Source organism: Pholcus phalangioides, unplaced genomic scaffold (genome assembly GCF_987345545.1).
Source record: "Pholcus phalangioides strain wild (caught in Gottingen) unplaced genomic scaffold, Ppha-v1.0 ptg000003l_1, whole genome shotgun sequence".
Lineage (NCBI taxonomy): Eukaryota > Metazoa > Arthropoda > Arachnida > Araneae > Pholcidae > Pholcus > Pholcus phalangioides.
In genome coordinates, this window is record NW_028301596.1 from 14,367,007 (window position 1) to 14,382,403 (window position 15,397).

The 15,397-nt window shown below is 36.6% G+C and overlaps 1 long non-coding RNA gene across 1 annotated transcript in view; it reads left to right on the plus strand.

Annotated features, from left to right (window-relative positions):
- The window catches only part of LOC149088145 (uncharacterized), a 28,281-nt gene continuing 12,884 nt past the window's right edge, over window positions 1–15,397 (plus strand). Inside the window, exons 1-2 of the long non-coding RNA XR_016195364.1 lie at window positions 1–90; window positions 8,681–8,755. This is a non-coding gene — a long non-coding RNA (uncharacterized LOC149088145). The remainder of the gene's footprint in view (window positions 91–8,680; window positions 8,756–15,397) is intronic.

Below are 15,397 nucleotides of genomic sequence, written 5' to 3' on the forward strand. Positions count from 1 at the left end.
AATCGCTGTTCCCTATGCCTCATTTTATTCAATGATTTTCAAGAAATCAGTTTGCGGGAGAAACTTGTTCGTTGCCCAAAGATGAACGATGTGAGTATGGCTTTCTTTATAGGCACCTTAGTTCATACAAATTGGAAGAAGTCAAGACATGTTGAATTACTTTTGGTACAAAAAAAATGCAATGCTAACTTGCATTACATCGTGCTTAATAAATATTGGTATTTATATTTCTGGCCTGAACTCCATGATGTTCTGCGACATTGCCAATATTTCAGTGAAATAAATGGTGTTTATAAGATACACAGTTTCAAATTCACTCAAAAGATCAAGTTTGCGTGTCAGCGGAAACGTTTGTAACAAAAAGTTGAACAATAATTAAACATTTTCAAAATCGTCCAAAGAGAACCACCTGTCAAACTAATAGTTTAAGATTTCAATCTAAATGCTAAATTGCTCCGCATGAAAATGTTTGCATGCAGTTTAATGCATGATGATTTATGAGAGAGATTTGCTTCTTCTCAAGAAAGGTAAGGTTGAAAAGGAAGAACCAGAGTATATGGTGTGTGTGTGTGTGTTTGCTTGTGTTTTTCCAGTTTTGGTATTAAATACTTCCCCCCGCAAACATGATGAATGGCAGCAGTGACATTACCGCAGATGGGGAAGATAGTTCCGCTGAAAGATCGTTGTCTTATATTCCTTTGTTCGTTTCTCCCGCAGAGATAAATCAACTCCAGAAACATCGCTGAGGTAGACAATAGGTTCCTGATGGTACCTGGGAATTAATGGAATTGTGTCCGCTTTCCTCCCTATCTACTACCACTACCTCTTTCCGCTTCCGCTTGCCTATCACGGCGAAACCACCGGAGAATGAAACAAAAAAAAACGAAACAAAATTAGTTATTTGTGGCAAAAGGTGTTGACGTTTCGCCTTAATTATATCAAGGGCATTAGTCCGCCACGTGACTGACAAGTCAGCATACCGTATTAGGGATTCCTTCATGAGCTTTCGACAGCTTGAATAACTCCGCGAAAAAACGCATTCGATGAGCAATAACTAGCTACAAATACGCGGTTTATACATCATACTTAAAATTCAATCGATGATCTTCATTAACAAGTGATGTGTAATAATAAACGTCCTCAAAAAGTGATGTGTGGTATCGTTGACTGGAGTGTTAGACCAGTCGCATTGGCATCGCGTTCATCGAATTTAACAAGAATTGATGTATTTTAAAGGCGAATACCCATATTGGTGCCGGAGGCAAGTAAAACTCCCCAGCACGACCCAACCTACAGGGATAAATGGCTTATATACCGGGAGGGACGGAGCCTGGGGCGCGTCTGGTCTGTCGGAGGCAAGTAAAAGGAGGATGAGACAACTGGCTTATACCTAGAGGAATTTCAAAAAGAAAATTCAACTGCTTCTGCAAAGAATCGAGCCACGATCTTCTCGATATCCGGCGCGTATGAGCTTATACAACTACGCTGCAGAAGCAACGAATATTTATCTTTCCTTACGATCATAAAAATGAAGAACGAAACCATACAATGGACGATAATCGGGTTCAGCTTCCTGGTTTATTCAGATTAATTGAAAACTTAATCGGGTTCAGCTTTCTGATTTATCCTGATTAATAGTATAATATTGAAATTAATTTTAATTTTCTTTTGCCGATTCGCTTCAAATTATTATTAACAATGATAACTTTTTTATTTGTGGGCATTATTAGGGAGTTTAAAAGGAAAAATGTTAGGTGGTTCAGTCAAATAATTTAAGAGAATTTAAGGAGGACGTAATATCGACGTACCCACCTTTAAGAAAACTTTCATTCTTTCCATGAATCGGTACGTTTCTTGAGGCGTATCTTCCGGGTGATAAGTTTAATTTTGGAGATATCGCCGTATCATTATAATATAACATTATACAATAACGTATATAAAAATTAGCCGTAAATCACGGATAGTCTTTGATGGATGCACCTGCATGCAATTTCATGTTTTGTACAATTTGAATTGTTTATGCCCTTTTAATACGGCCCCTTGGTTGTGTGGGTCGGTTCTATCTCTAGTTTCGGTGCCCCTTTTACCTTTTCTGTGGGGACATGTTATATGAATTTTCTTCAGTAACGCGCAATATTGGGTACGGTTGGTTAAAGGCAATTGCGTGTTGAAGCTCAGGGTCAGAGGAAGCAGCAAAATGTAAACACCCGCTAGAGGGAGCAGGGAGATAACTGCTCTGAGCGGCGAAGTTTAGGGGCGACAGTTTTAGGTGGGCACGAAGAACACCGTTATAAAATTATCGAATTTCCAAGTTATCAGGCCGACAAAATCATGTTTGCCCCTGTCGGCAAAAATCCTAGTTACGGCTCTGCAGGCGGCTATTCCGGTTAGAGTCGAAGGTGGCCTTAGTGTTTGAACGTGTTATGTTCGTCGAATGAATTTCAGTCTTGATGAGAACTAGCTGTGCAAAATAAAATTCTCAGTTGGTTAGCTGTAATTGAAAAGAAATGAAATAAGCCAATGAAAGGACCGCGGTTATTTTTCGGGAAGGGGGATATTAATATAGGAGAAGAAAAAATTCGGGAGAGACAAAGTTGGTTTGGTGGAGGATGGAAGAACATTTTAGGGATTTTTTTTTTTGATGTGTGAGTGAGAGGGATTTAAAGATTAGAGTGTACGATGGAAGAAAAACAAAAGATCAAAGACATGGTAAGTCTGGAACATCCATGTCCTCCCTAGTTCTCTCTCTCACGCATTTTGTGAATGTGTTTTAATATCGTAGATATCCTAATGGGTAGAGTCATAATATATCATACAATTAGAGAGCCGTCGCCTTGTCTATCAGGTGCAGTAGGCATATTAAAGTATGCATTTATTATTTTAATTTGATTTGTCTTTAATTACTTCAGTGTTTCACGCGGGTGCAATGTGGTAGAACCTGGAATGATAACTATATGTTACGGGAAAAAATTGCGGGCACAACGCACACCTTGTTGCAAGCACTGTAACAGGACAGGCCTAACCTATCTGATGGCTAATATATACAGACATTGACAACCAGTTTGCGACGTTCAGGAATATAATGTCTCTACCCGCTGTCCATTTAAAGGTTTAGACAACTGGCTTAGGTGAAGATGAATTTAGAAAAATAAAATTAACCTGCTCGCTGGGTAGGTCTCCTTGAAATCTCAGGATGACTCATCCACCATCTTCGAGCGAAAGTGTAACGAAGTAATGTCGTTTAGCTAATGATTTGATTTCCTGATTATTTTTATTATTTATTTTTCTTTTTTAAATTAGACGTTACTTGGAGTGGCGAAACGTATTGGTCTAAGGCGGACGCCGTTGAGTCCGGCCTCCTTTGTAGTTGTGTTATCTGCATGGCCCAGCCGCAAGGTAGCCTGCTTATATCCCACAACGAACAGAGCGAGGGCCATGTTTGGTGCATCTCGGGGCCAGAACTATCTCTGAGCATATATTATTGATATTATGTCTGAACCAACAGGTTACTTCGACCGTGTCTGTGATATTACTCACTGTAACATTAATTTACATGATATGATGAAATTTTCTACTACTGACCGTTTTGTGTTATTTCTGGGACCTTCCTGTAAACGCCCCTTGCACTGGAATATTTGAAAATTGTGAGCAAGTTTTCTTTGATCCCGCTAAAAATTCCCCACCCGAAGCAGTTTGCGTCCCTCTAGTTCCTGCCTAGGGTCCTACAAAACAGCATTTTTGGTTATGAGGTTATACCTTCCCATGAAAACAACAAAAAACAAAAAATTTTAGATTACAATTCCATTTCTTCTTACGAAATGAGAATGAATGAAATGTCTCTGCATAATGTTTTCTAGCTTACTTAGTGTTTCTGTAAAAAGACTCAGTTTGCTAAAAGCTAAAAGGGATTATAAGATTTACAATTTAATTCAAAAGGAAGAAATACGAAACATTCTTTTTACGAGTCATATAGCGAAAGGTTTAAAGAAACAATTTACATATGCTAGGAATTCAAACATGAAAATCATAGCTTGTTATTAAAAACATTCAAGATTGTTTCTCGGAATTTTCAAGTTATTTTTGAAGAAGAAAATGAAACATTCATGTTTTTTTAGAGAGATATGTTCAACTTAATACATCGAATACCGATCAATCACATCAGTTTTTGTGCTAGAATTTCGAAGAAAACCTATTTTTTTGCGTGTAGATTTAAAGAGGTAAATGCAAGAACTTCAACTCATCCATCATTCAAATGCTAAATCAAGAATACTTTCTAATATTAAATACAGACAAAAACATTCCTCTCAATACCGCCTGAGAAGAAAAAAAAATTTAACACATTGATTGGATCCTAAAAAAAATTCACTTATTAATATTAAAGTAAGTGAAGCGTGCGCTCGTTTCTTTAAATTTATAATTTAAATATTACATCAAAAAATGAGGTGTTCTATGTAGATCTTCGTAATACAGTCGAATCCCGTTTTAACGAATACCGTTATAGTGAAAATCTCGTTTTAACGAAAACTTTTCTAATGCCCCGATATAAGTTTACGCAGGAACAAAGGAAAAACCTGGAATTCCTTTATAACGAAATTTCGTTCCAACGAAGTGAATAATTCTTTATAATGCGATTCAACTGTATTTCCAATCACATTCGCAAATTTTTATAATAATGATATGCATTGAAATCTTTGTGACACCGGTCGCCTAAATAAAGGCACGGTGATCCTATGGAGCCGGAAAATTCTCCTTGCCTCGTATACAAAAACAAAGTGCCTTTTGCTGTATTGATAGCGCACTGTCCGGATTGCAAGGATTTACGGAAACTTTGCCCCCGATATTTCGCCCGTATTACGTTTCGTCCCTGAAAATTTCGCCCATGGAATTTTGCTCCTGGCATTTCGCACCTGACATTTCACCATAGCTTTGGTCATGAAGAAGATTAGGTTTCAAGAACGTCAATGGGTAATTTGTCTGAACTTAAAAACGGTTAACTTCCTCCTTGGTAAGCAGTGGGGGGGGGGGGAATAGCCTTCCGGCCTGTGGTGGAATAGTAGAGCCAAACCCTACCACTTGATTAGACCCAAGTTGTCGCCTGACGTCAATAAAGACGTTTTTTGGAAGTCATAAAATGTCTCAAACATGACGTGATAAAACATGGTCACTGCCCATTTTTGAGACATAAAAACGCTTCTGAAAAATTAACATTTGCCAATAGTTCGACTTTTAGAAGATAGATGGTGTTGTGCGATAAAAGAAATAAATGTGTCGTTGTGGCGAAGCTGGGATTCCAACAGGTCGTGGTATCCCTAGTTTCCACATTTGGCGTCCCCCAGTGGCTTAGTAAGGTCTGGTGGCAACCAGTGCGGAGATTTAACTTGTCACACTCCATGCCCACCAACATAAAAAATGAAATTTAATGAGGAAGTAATTTTTAATAAGGCAACAAATAAAAGGCAAATACCAGGAAATACTAAAAATCCCTTATGCATTCCGACACACTATGGGTGTCGTCTTCAGAGGATAAGAATATCACACTTACACGCAGGCGCTTCGCTTTATTCTTGCTACGACGTTTCACTTGGACAGACGTATAGTTTTTCTTTCCGATAAGCAACCGAGATTGAAGATTTGGAAATCAATCAAGTGGGGAACTCGGTCAGCGTGATATTATTATCCTCTGAAGACGGCACCCATGGCGTGTCGAAATGCATTAGGAATTTTTTTAGTATTTCTCGTATTCGTCTCATTCGTTGACGATTTTTTGAATTTTATTAGATGTTCGGGTTATATAAAATATAATGTTGTTGCACAGAACGACTTGGGTCGAATGATATTTGTGGCAAAGATGAGACGATGAGTCAACAGGACCGGCGATTTGTTTACTTGTGCAGCAGCACAGTTCAAAAGAAACGACACAGAACACTCTCCTCCCCCACCCCACGCACCACACAATACTAAATTATTACAGCATCACATCGTTCGTCCGAAATTTGCTGCAGTTAGCGATTGTAAAGACTCATGTAAATTATTTTACGTGTTATTTAATGTAACAAAAAGGCGCATTAATACAAAAACCGACAATTGTTGTCACCTCCTCAGAGCTGGTACCCGGTGCGGGCCACATCCCCCCCCCTCCGCTGCAACCGCCTTCCTATGCCACTGGCGTCACCGTCTTTACCAATAAAGCTCTCACGACAGCACTCATCGCCTGTTATTTTGCAAATACTTCCGAAGTATTGATTAGTTACATTATTTCCATTAAGTGATCTGTTGTTGAATTTAGTTCATGGCAGTTATGTTCTCTTTTTCTTTTATTTTTTTTATTATCCTTGAAAAATTATAACACAAATAATCATTTGCGTTATTTATAATTTGCAAAAAATTTAAAAAAAAAAGATTTTAGAATTCATGTTTTTAGTCCAATGCATATCAAAGCTGTATAAAACAGTTTTTCAATACCGGCTTTGATGCACATTTGAAAGAATCCACTGCATCTTTCTCAATCGTAGACTGATTTCACAGATCCTCTGATCTTCGGTAAAAAACAAGATATGGATTCAATTATAATTTATATACCGTGTTGGTAAATTTCATATGAAAAAACAATTACTCATTGAAAAGTTTTACATTTCCATTCAAACATAATTGCAATAAAAGTAGTTTCATTTGTCTTGTGACAATCAGTAACGAATACACCTAGGGTAACCGATTTTGAAACACTCTCCCAAGGTTCATAAAGAAACATTTTAGATAATTTTCGATATTTTACTCCAGAAAAGAATTTTCCTGTTCAAAAACATTCGTGATTCCAATCACGCAAAATCATTTACGACATATAATATCACGTCATTTCATAACCATTATTGGTTGTGAAGGTCATGAAATGACCTGATGTTTCATTAAGTTCATCAAGAATCACGTTATTTCCTGACCTTTACTGTTCGTGGTCATTAAGTGACTGAAATGGCGTGATTTGTTTGACTAACGTCATTTAGAGAGAGTGACCAAATGTCAACGTCATATTTGCCGTCAGGGGACAACTAAGAAAAAGCGTGGTGTACGAAAGAAATTATGGTTGTTGGGGTAAAAAATTTAATTCGCGAACCCTTTGCCGGATAAGACAGGATCATCTTGCCTCCGCTGTATATGAAGCTAGGGTTCATGAAAGCTCTTGGTCAGGAGAGCCCTTGCTTTGCATACATAGGGCAAACATGCCTAGAGTAAGTACAGAAAAACTTGAAGCTCGAATTTTTGGTGCGTCTCAAATCAAAAAGCTGATAAACGACGCTCATTTCATGGATTCAGAGCGGTTATCATAATTGATGTTTATTATAATAAATTTCTGTAAATTCCAATGCTATTTGAAGACTAAAAACTCAAAATTTCTTTCTGAAGAAATTCGTTGCGATCCACCCTCTACGCCATACATGGTAAACATTTGGCCCACTAACAAAATATAACCCTCAGGGTTACGTGATGCGGTCTGCCCCCTCAAACCTAATTTTGTAAAAATGAACTAAGCGGCACATTTTCAAATCATTCAAGTAGGCCCGTGGCACATTCACAGATCACTTAATTGAATCGTAACAGTTCCAGGGCACTTTAGCATTCATGGCACATTTAGAGATCCCTTGAGTGACATGTGACATAGTTTTAAAGCAATTAAGCGGTCTTTCCACATCACTCAAGTCACCTGCGGCACATTCCCAGATTAACTAAGTGATCCATGGCATAATTACTGATCCCTTGAGTGATGCGTGGCACATTTCCAGATCACTTGGATCCGCGAAACATTTAGGGATCACTAAAGTGACTTAGTAGGGGACTTATCGATAGAGAGGACGTTACTTCATGTGCTTACAAACTAGGGGAAGGTGCACCGAGTAAGATGTCATTAAGGACTATTCAAGTATTAGATAAGCAGATTTTCAGCCATTTTTGACCCCCCTGTCAGCAAAAGTCAGCAAAACACTGACCCCCCTCCTCCCTGTCAGCAAAATTTCGTCAGCAGATTAGAATATTTCATATCTTTAAAAAGGGGTGGTTGATGACACAAGCAACCTTCAAACCCCCCCCTCTCCTCCCTTGTCATCAAAAGTCAGCAAATCCAACCCCCCCCCCCCGATGCTGACGTAATACTTGAATGACCCCTTAAGAATATTTAATATTTTTATAAAGGGTGGTTGATGACGTAAGCATCATCCAAAATCCCATCCTCTTTGTCATCAAAAGTCAGCAAATCGTAAAACCTTTGTCCCCCTCCCCCACTGCTGACTTAATACTTGAATGACCCCAAACAGCATATACCACATTCTTCGCGCTCATCTTGAAAAGTTCAAAGGAAGTATCGGCAATCCCATAACAACACCTGCACCAAAGAAGTCTCAACTTGGAGCATGTTTGTAAGGGTGTACACATCCAAAATATGACAATTACTTTTGGATGCTAAATCGTGAAGTATAAGTGTGTATAAGGAAATACAAATTGAAGAAATATCGCAATATTTTTTTAATTGAAAATTTCATCTCAACTTTTATGGTTATGAGAAGTTTATTATAAGGTGTTAAAGCAACATATTCTAAAAGTTATTTATAGTTTTTTTTTTAATTATTGTGCGAAAATATATGATCAATATGATTCTATAAGTATTATGATCAAAGTGTTCAAAATTTTCCAGATGGCTGCGATGGACCATGAACTTTTAGTACACCACCAATCGACTGCTTTTACAAGGGAGCACCAGTATCGATTGGTAAGGGACAATTCTAGGTTATGGTGTAGCAGGGAATGGTTCTCTAATATGGTTGTTAATAAATTGAATAGCTTACCTCCGGATGTGGTAAATTCTAACGCAATCGACACGTTCAAAAGGAAATACGATAAACATGGTGGAGTAAATCGATAAGCTACCCATACTTAGAATAAGACAACCCTAAGTATTCTTTATGGGCATTGTATAATATTTTATCATGTATACATATTGTTTATAGTTTATGTAATTTCCTTTTTAATTCGGTAATTGTAATTTTGAAATATATGACATCCATATTTGTTATGGCTACTTTTTCTCACCCACCTCGTTGGGCATTTTGCCTGCTGTGGCGCTGTATTTGTATTTGTAAAAGTTTTTGCTGTGCCATTTTCAATATTCCAGTCACCCAATGAGACTAGTAAAAAAATGACTCTAATTCACAAATATTGATCTCCTCACCAAAAAATAAAAATTTTAGAGCAAATAACCATTATTTCCATGATTATTAGGGCTAAGGAAACACAAAAATCACAACTCCTCTACCATGTAACAAATAATTTTTCTTTTTTGCTACATAGTGTTATCAAAAATATATAAATCCCCATCTCTGGAATTTCTGTTGGTTGGGTTGAAACTATCCACAGAAAAACAAGATGAACTTTGGAAAAGTGTCAGAACGAGTTATTCTTCTAGGATAAAAAGTAAAATCCCATTGAAAAACAAAAATGATACAAGATACGTGTAGAAAAAGAAAAAAAATTAGAAAACTTTGAATCTTAGCCCTGCGGCGATAGGCAACAGAATAAAAATAATAATAGAAGATAGAACATTACACGAGAACGCACATAGAACTTTCATCCGGAGACAAATAAAATTCAGTTTCTACGTTAGTTCCTGCCACTACTACCACCAATACTTACGCAATGTTGAAATGATCGGAAAAATATGTTTCAGTTTGTATGTGTGTGTGTGAGATGTGTGTTTTTTTTTTATATTATTGTTATTATTATTATATTATTTTATCCTGTAGTTCGTCTTCTCTCTCACGTTCGAGAGTAAATGAGTTGCTTTATTGAAAATCGATAAAAAAGAAATACGATTTTCAGAACATCCTCTCCTCAATTTCTTTTTTACTCTCTTTTCACGAGTGAGAATTTCACGACCTCCGATCGAAGTTCGTGCTAAGAATGAGTTTGAGGATAACAGATAAATAGAAAAAAAAAATCAAAGGTACGATTCCATCGTAGAAATGAATATGTATCATCCATGTCTTTATTCATTTATTGTGAATTTAGACGGAAAAAAATAGAAATATATGGAAAAACTACGGAATATTCATAATAATAATATTCACATAAACTCTGTTTCCGGAATACCCGAATTTTATAGATGGACAAAACCCAACTAAGAGTAGGGCACTTGTTTCCGAGAAGTAAATTGATACCAATGAAAATGTTCCAATGTAAAATGTATATATTGATTCTGTCTTGGAACATTTACGAATACAGTAATGCGAACGAGGGTCAGCGTATGCACCTAGTGGATGTTTGATTTTGAAAATGAAATTTAAAGAGAGGTCTCTCATCTCTCTAGAGAAATTTATATAGTCAAAAATTAAATACAAATTGTGATTTGCAAACTACGGCCCACGAGCCAGATGCAGTTCACTCAAAGGTTTTGCCCGCACACCCGCCTTATATTTCTGAATAACAATATAGAATTTCATTTGGAGGAGGGTAAAGTTTTTGCATATGGAAAATATGCAAAAAAAAAGGAATGGTATTGGTAGTGGTAGTGCGGATTCACATACAAATTGATTTAAAATCGTTTGCATTTGCAAAAAAAATTCAATGCATATGGAGCTATTGAAATATACTTATTTATTTTTCCGCAGTTGTAATGGATAAAACATTGTCTCTCATTTGAAATGCCACCGTGGCAGTTTTCAAGGTATGCAGCACATCCCGCCACTTCATTCCTAAGTATGAAAGTTCCAATTATAAATCAATGTCGGAATATGTCAGACCCTCCAATAGTTTCTGTTTTTTTTTTTTTTTTTTTTTTTTACCCACTCTTTGTTTGCCCATCACTTGTGCAAGAGATGAAAGTAGAGCAACTTTTGAAACAAATGAGTAAAGGATTTTCTTTCAAAAAAATGACGAATTAGTACTCATTCCCGAATTTTCCGGTAAGAATATTCAAGATGGTGAGGCGGTAAAGAGATGCTGTTAAATCTAACCCAAAAATTTAAAGGTAACTTTCAAACGAATGTCCTCGTGCCTTCATAACTTGAGTATTTCTGGTTCCGCTTCGTCCAACACATTCTACATTTTACATTTTAAACTTCATCGTTGGATTGTCACCAGGCTGGTGAGATGGACATATTATTGCATTGTCAAACTTGTTGAAAAACGCTTTTCCCCTGGAGTTTTTAGTCATTTTCCAGGGAATTCAGATATGTTTTGATGAAATTACTCTTGTTTATCATGGGCTCGACCGGGCTTTGCTATCTTTATTTCTAGATTTCACTTCATTTTAAGAAAGACCTAGCAACACCCTGCATGATAGTGAAATTTCAACGTCACCACCGTATTCTTCGGAGCTGGAGGGGGCAGAAAATGTTCTTCGTAGTAATATAAATCTTCAAACATTTCATTGATCTTCTATCTACAGAAAAAGAAGATTTATTTGCAGAAAAATTGCATGCAAACATGACAGAAATATATTTTACATGATGAATTAAAGACGCGGAGAATATTATCACTGATGGTCGTTTTAGTGGTCTGGGGTATAATCATTCCTACAAACCATGTTGCAACAACGAAAAAAAAAATTACCTCTCCACTACGTAATTTTCACTTTTAGTGCTGGATCTGCATGCACCGTATTTTCGTTTGTTTTAAAATCGTTCGAGCATATAATTGGTGTAAAGTGTAATGGAAAATATTTGTTGTTACACATGCAACTTAGCCGGCTCACCCGATTTTGAAAATATTTTTGCACATTTACGTTGCTTTGCTGCTCAATTTTTTTCCCCATTTACCAGACCATGTGACTCATCCGGCAAATGTCGGCGTCGGTTAGCCAGTGAGAATACAGCCGTGTATTATAATCATTTGCAATTATAAAATAATCTATAAACTGAAACAAATCCAACTAATACAAAAACCATAATGGATTGTATACGTGAAAAAAGCGTAAATATAAAATAGCTATGATATAAAACGTGTCGCAGACGTTATAAATTCTATCCGTACCTCAACTAAATACAGTCATACGTCTAGGTACTCACTTTATTCTCTTTTTTATGACAGATACTTGATATAATTTCTAAACACTACCTCTTTGCTCGTATTTATACTCGTAGTTAAGAAATAACACGAAAAACATTTTCTCTAAATTAAAATCAGACTATTCCAAAACAAAAAGAATGTCTGAGATAGTATAGTAATGTCTGAGATAGTTGGAAATTATCCGAAATAGGTACAAGATAATTTTTAAAAAATTCTCTCCGAATGTCTTTCAAAACGAACGATGCTGAAAATAACGAGTTTTATGTAAGATCTATATTTGTTCGAAGTTCTAGTAACTTTCTTATTTTACTTTTTGTAAATAAATTGTTTCTAAGTTATGGATGGCATCAGTTGTTGCCTAAAGCGTAGATTTTTGTATTCGAAAATAATAAGATCTTAAGTAAATGAATGAGAAGGGGATCGCACATTTCTCGGGAATGAGATTATGAAGCATTTTTCTGCTAAGCTGGAGACATCTTTCAATTTGAATTATCATTTAAAAAAAATATTGCATTCGCATTGGGATTGCCATTCTTTGTAAAGAAAAACTGTTAATTGGAAAAGTTTCTAGAAAAGAGACTATATAGATTTGTCTCAATACCGCTGTGTATATGACACAAAAGAAAATCCAATTTCGACACAAAAAAATGTTGAACATTTCAAAAATACCAAACAATCAACAACAAATTTCATTATCGTATCGACATTGAAATCATTTGATTGCATTATCAGGTGGAGCCAACGTTAGAGAAAACAACGGAATGGAAAAATATGTTATTTTTTAGAGATAAAAAAACTGGAATAATATATATATTTTTCTATTCATGGATGTCAATAATATTGGCGAGAAAAAGAATCTCTGTCTCTCTAAGAGTAAATAGCTTCTCTTCTAAAAGGTTTGAAAATATCAATTTTGTTAAGATTATTTCTATAATCAGAACGATTTTGAACATATAGGCGACGCCGCTTGTTAGAATCATGGATGATGCGGCCACCATTTAGGTATTGTTATCACTTTTGCAAAGACAGGAACGGATCAATATCATAGCATGGGGAAACGTTCATTTATAGTTATCACGCTTAAATGTTGTTTTTTGTGCAAAGTTTTTCCTGCGTATTGTGAAGCTAAACATTAACCACACTTAATTCTTTCCCCCTGCCCCCTTTAGCTATCGTTATCGGTCTGCAAGACTATGCAGGAGACTAAAAAGAGCCTCCCCCTTCCTTGTTGACAAACATTTCCGTATTTAATGTCGTTATCGGTCCTCTCTGATTCATGGACGTGTGTAACTGTTTTTGCAATAGCTTTATTATACTGAACGCAGATGTATGGGGGAAAAAAACCATTTTCCTTGAGATCTTGATCAGTTTCTTTCAGCTGACCACATTCAAATTGGTTTTCCCGAGAGACTTACTCAAGGGATCCAGAGCCACCATTACGAGTGTGCGACAGTTGCGATGACACCGGGCCCCGCACTTACTGTGACCCGGCAGTTACGGAAAATTATTGAAGGCTTTCACCATTTCTTAAATTATTTCTGACGCACTAATTATATGAATTCCCATCATTTCTGAAAATTTTTCTGAGTACCACTAATTCAGAGTTTTCATCTATTCTGAAATTATTATTATTTCTTCATATCTAGATTTTCATTGGTGTTAATTATTTCTTTCAATTATTTTCAATTCAATTCCAAAAATTCCGTTACTTTTGGGAACTTTTTTTTCCTCATTAGATTAAAATTCTTTTGTGTGAACGGAATTTTCATCAACTTTTGTATTTAATGAGTAGAATGTTTCGTACGGATATTTCTCAGCATTGCTCTATATTCTGCAATGATAGATACCGATCCTCCCCAAACTATATAGAATCGGTGCAAAGCGGGTTCTAAATATTTTTGGTGCCCTAAAATTGTTGACACGCACCTGGGCTCGTTACTATTTTCGCACTGGTAAGAGCGGCCCTAAATGGATCTATGAAAGGTATTGTACATTGACAAAAGTATCGTAATCCGGGATATTCATTAGACCGTTCCATTCTAACCCCTCACAATGGCTGAATGAAGAAAACAAATTAAAGGATTTTAGCTTAAAAGGGAAAAAGAAGAGAATTTCTGTTTTTGAATAAAAGAAAGAAAGGGACGATTGAACATTTTGTAATCGATAATGTGGGAAAGAAAAATAGAGTCGTCCCGTTTTACCGATACACGTTTACTGTACATCCTGTTCAAACAAATGGGAAGTATGGTCACCGTAATTGTGAACTGGTCTTTTTCCGGAGTTATCATTCGGGTATTGCAATCAGAAACCCCAAGTTCCGATGCGATCACATTGAGTAGCGTGTAATGTAATAGCAAAGTTGGCATATAATTGTTCGCAACAGCTTTCCGAGAAGCAACTTTTTTCACCTCCTTTCAGCCAGGATGAGCCAACAGAAGATGGCGAATCGATTAAAATACAGATACGAAACACTTAAGCAAAGACAGCGTTAAGGTTGTGAACTTTTTCCTTGTCTGAGCTACATTCTGGGTCAGCAAAAATTGCTGATGCTCGAATGCGCTGGGAGGAGGTAAAAACATCTTATTTCAGTTACTTCAAAGAATTCACAATCTGATTTCAGTTTGAGCATATGTAAGAGGAGCCATGTGGGTACTTTTATTCTGACAGTGGACATTAAACGGTGATAATAAATGAGGGAAAAAAATTATAATCCCTTCCCCTCATCCTTCAAGCAATATCGGTATACGCATTATGATGTCACAGTGAAAAGGGTGAACCAGGTCTAAACTTGTAATATCGAACCGAGTCAGAACTTTAGGCCTTTTTATTTTACCTCAAAAATCCTGTTATCATTGCTATAAAAGCAGGGATCGCAGAGATAAAGGGATCATGCCATTTTTTCTAGGGGACGAAGAAAACTAATTCAGAAAAGTAAATCCTTATCTACAATATTTGTTCTATGTCGAATTATAATTCTCGCATCTTCCATGAGGGGAAGTCAGAAATCTTTCCACTCTTTGTAAAGAGAACATGAATGCAAACTGCCCCCCTCCCCCGTGTAAAATGGGGGACCATCTATGGAGAATATCTATATACTCTCTGCAAGCACGGCAGACCTGATTTAGCCTACCAGGCTTTATTTCAGCCGCTCTACTGTCTCAAGGACTAATCTCGGCGTAAAGCTCATCTCATTCGGCCGGACAGACCTTCAACACAATAATTACATAACATGAAAATTAAATGACGTTTGTCATTTACAGAATAATACTAGAACGGCGGGATTTTCGAGCTACCTAGAGCGACAGAAGCGGTCATTTTGACCTCAACAAGGAAAAAAATCGACAGAAAT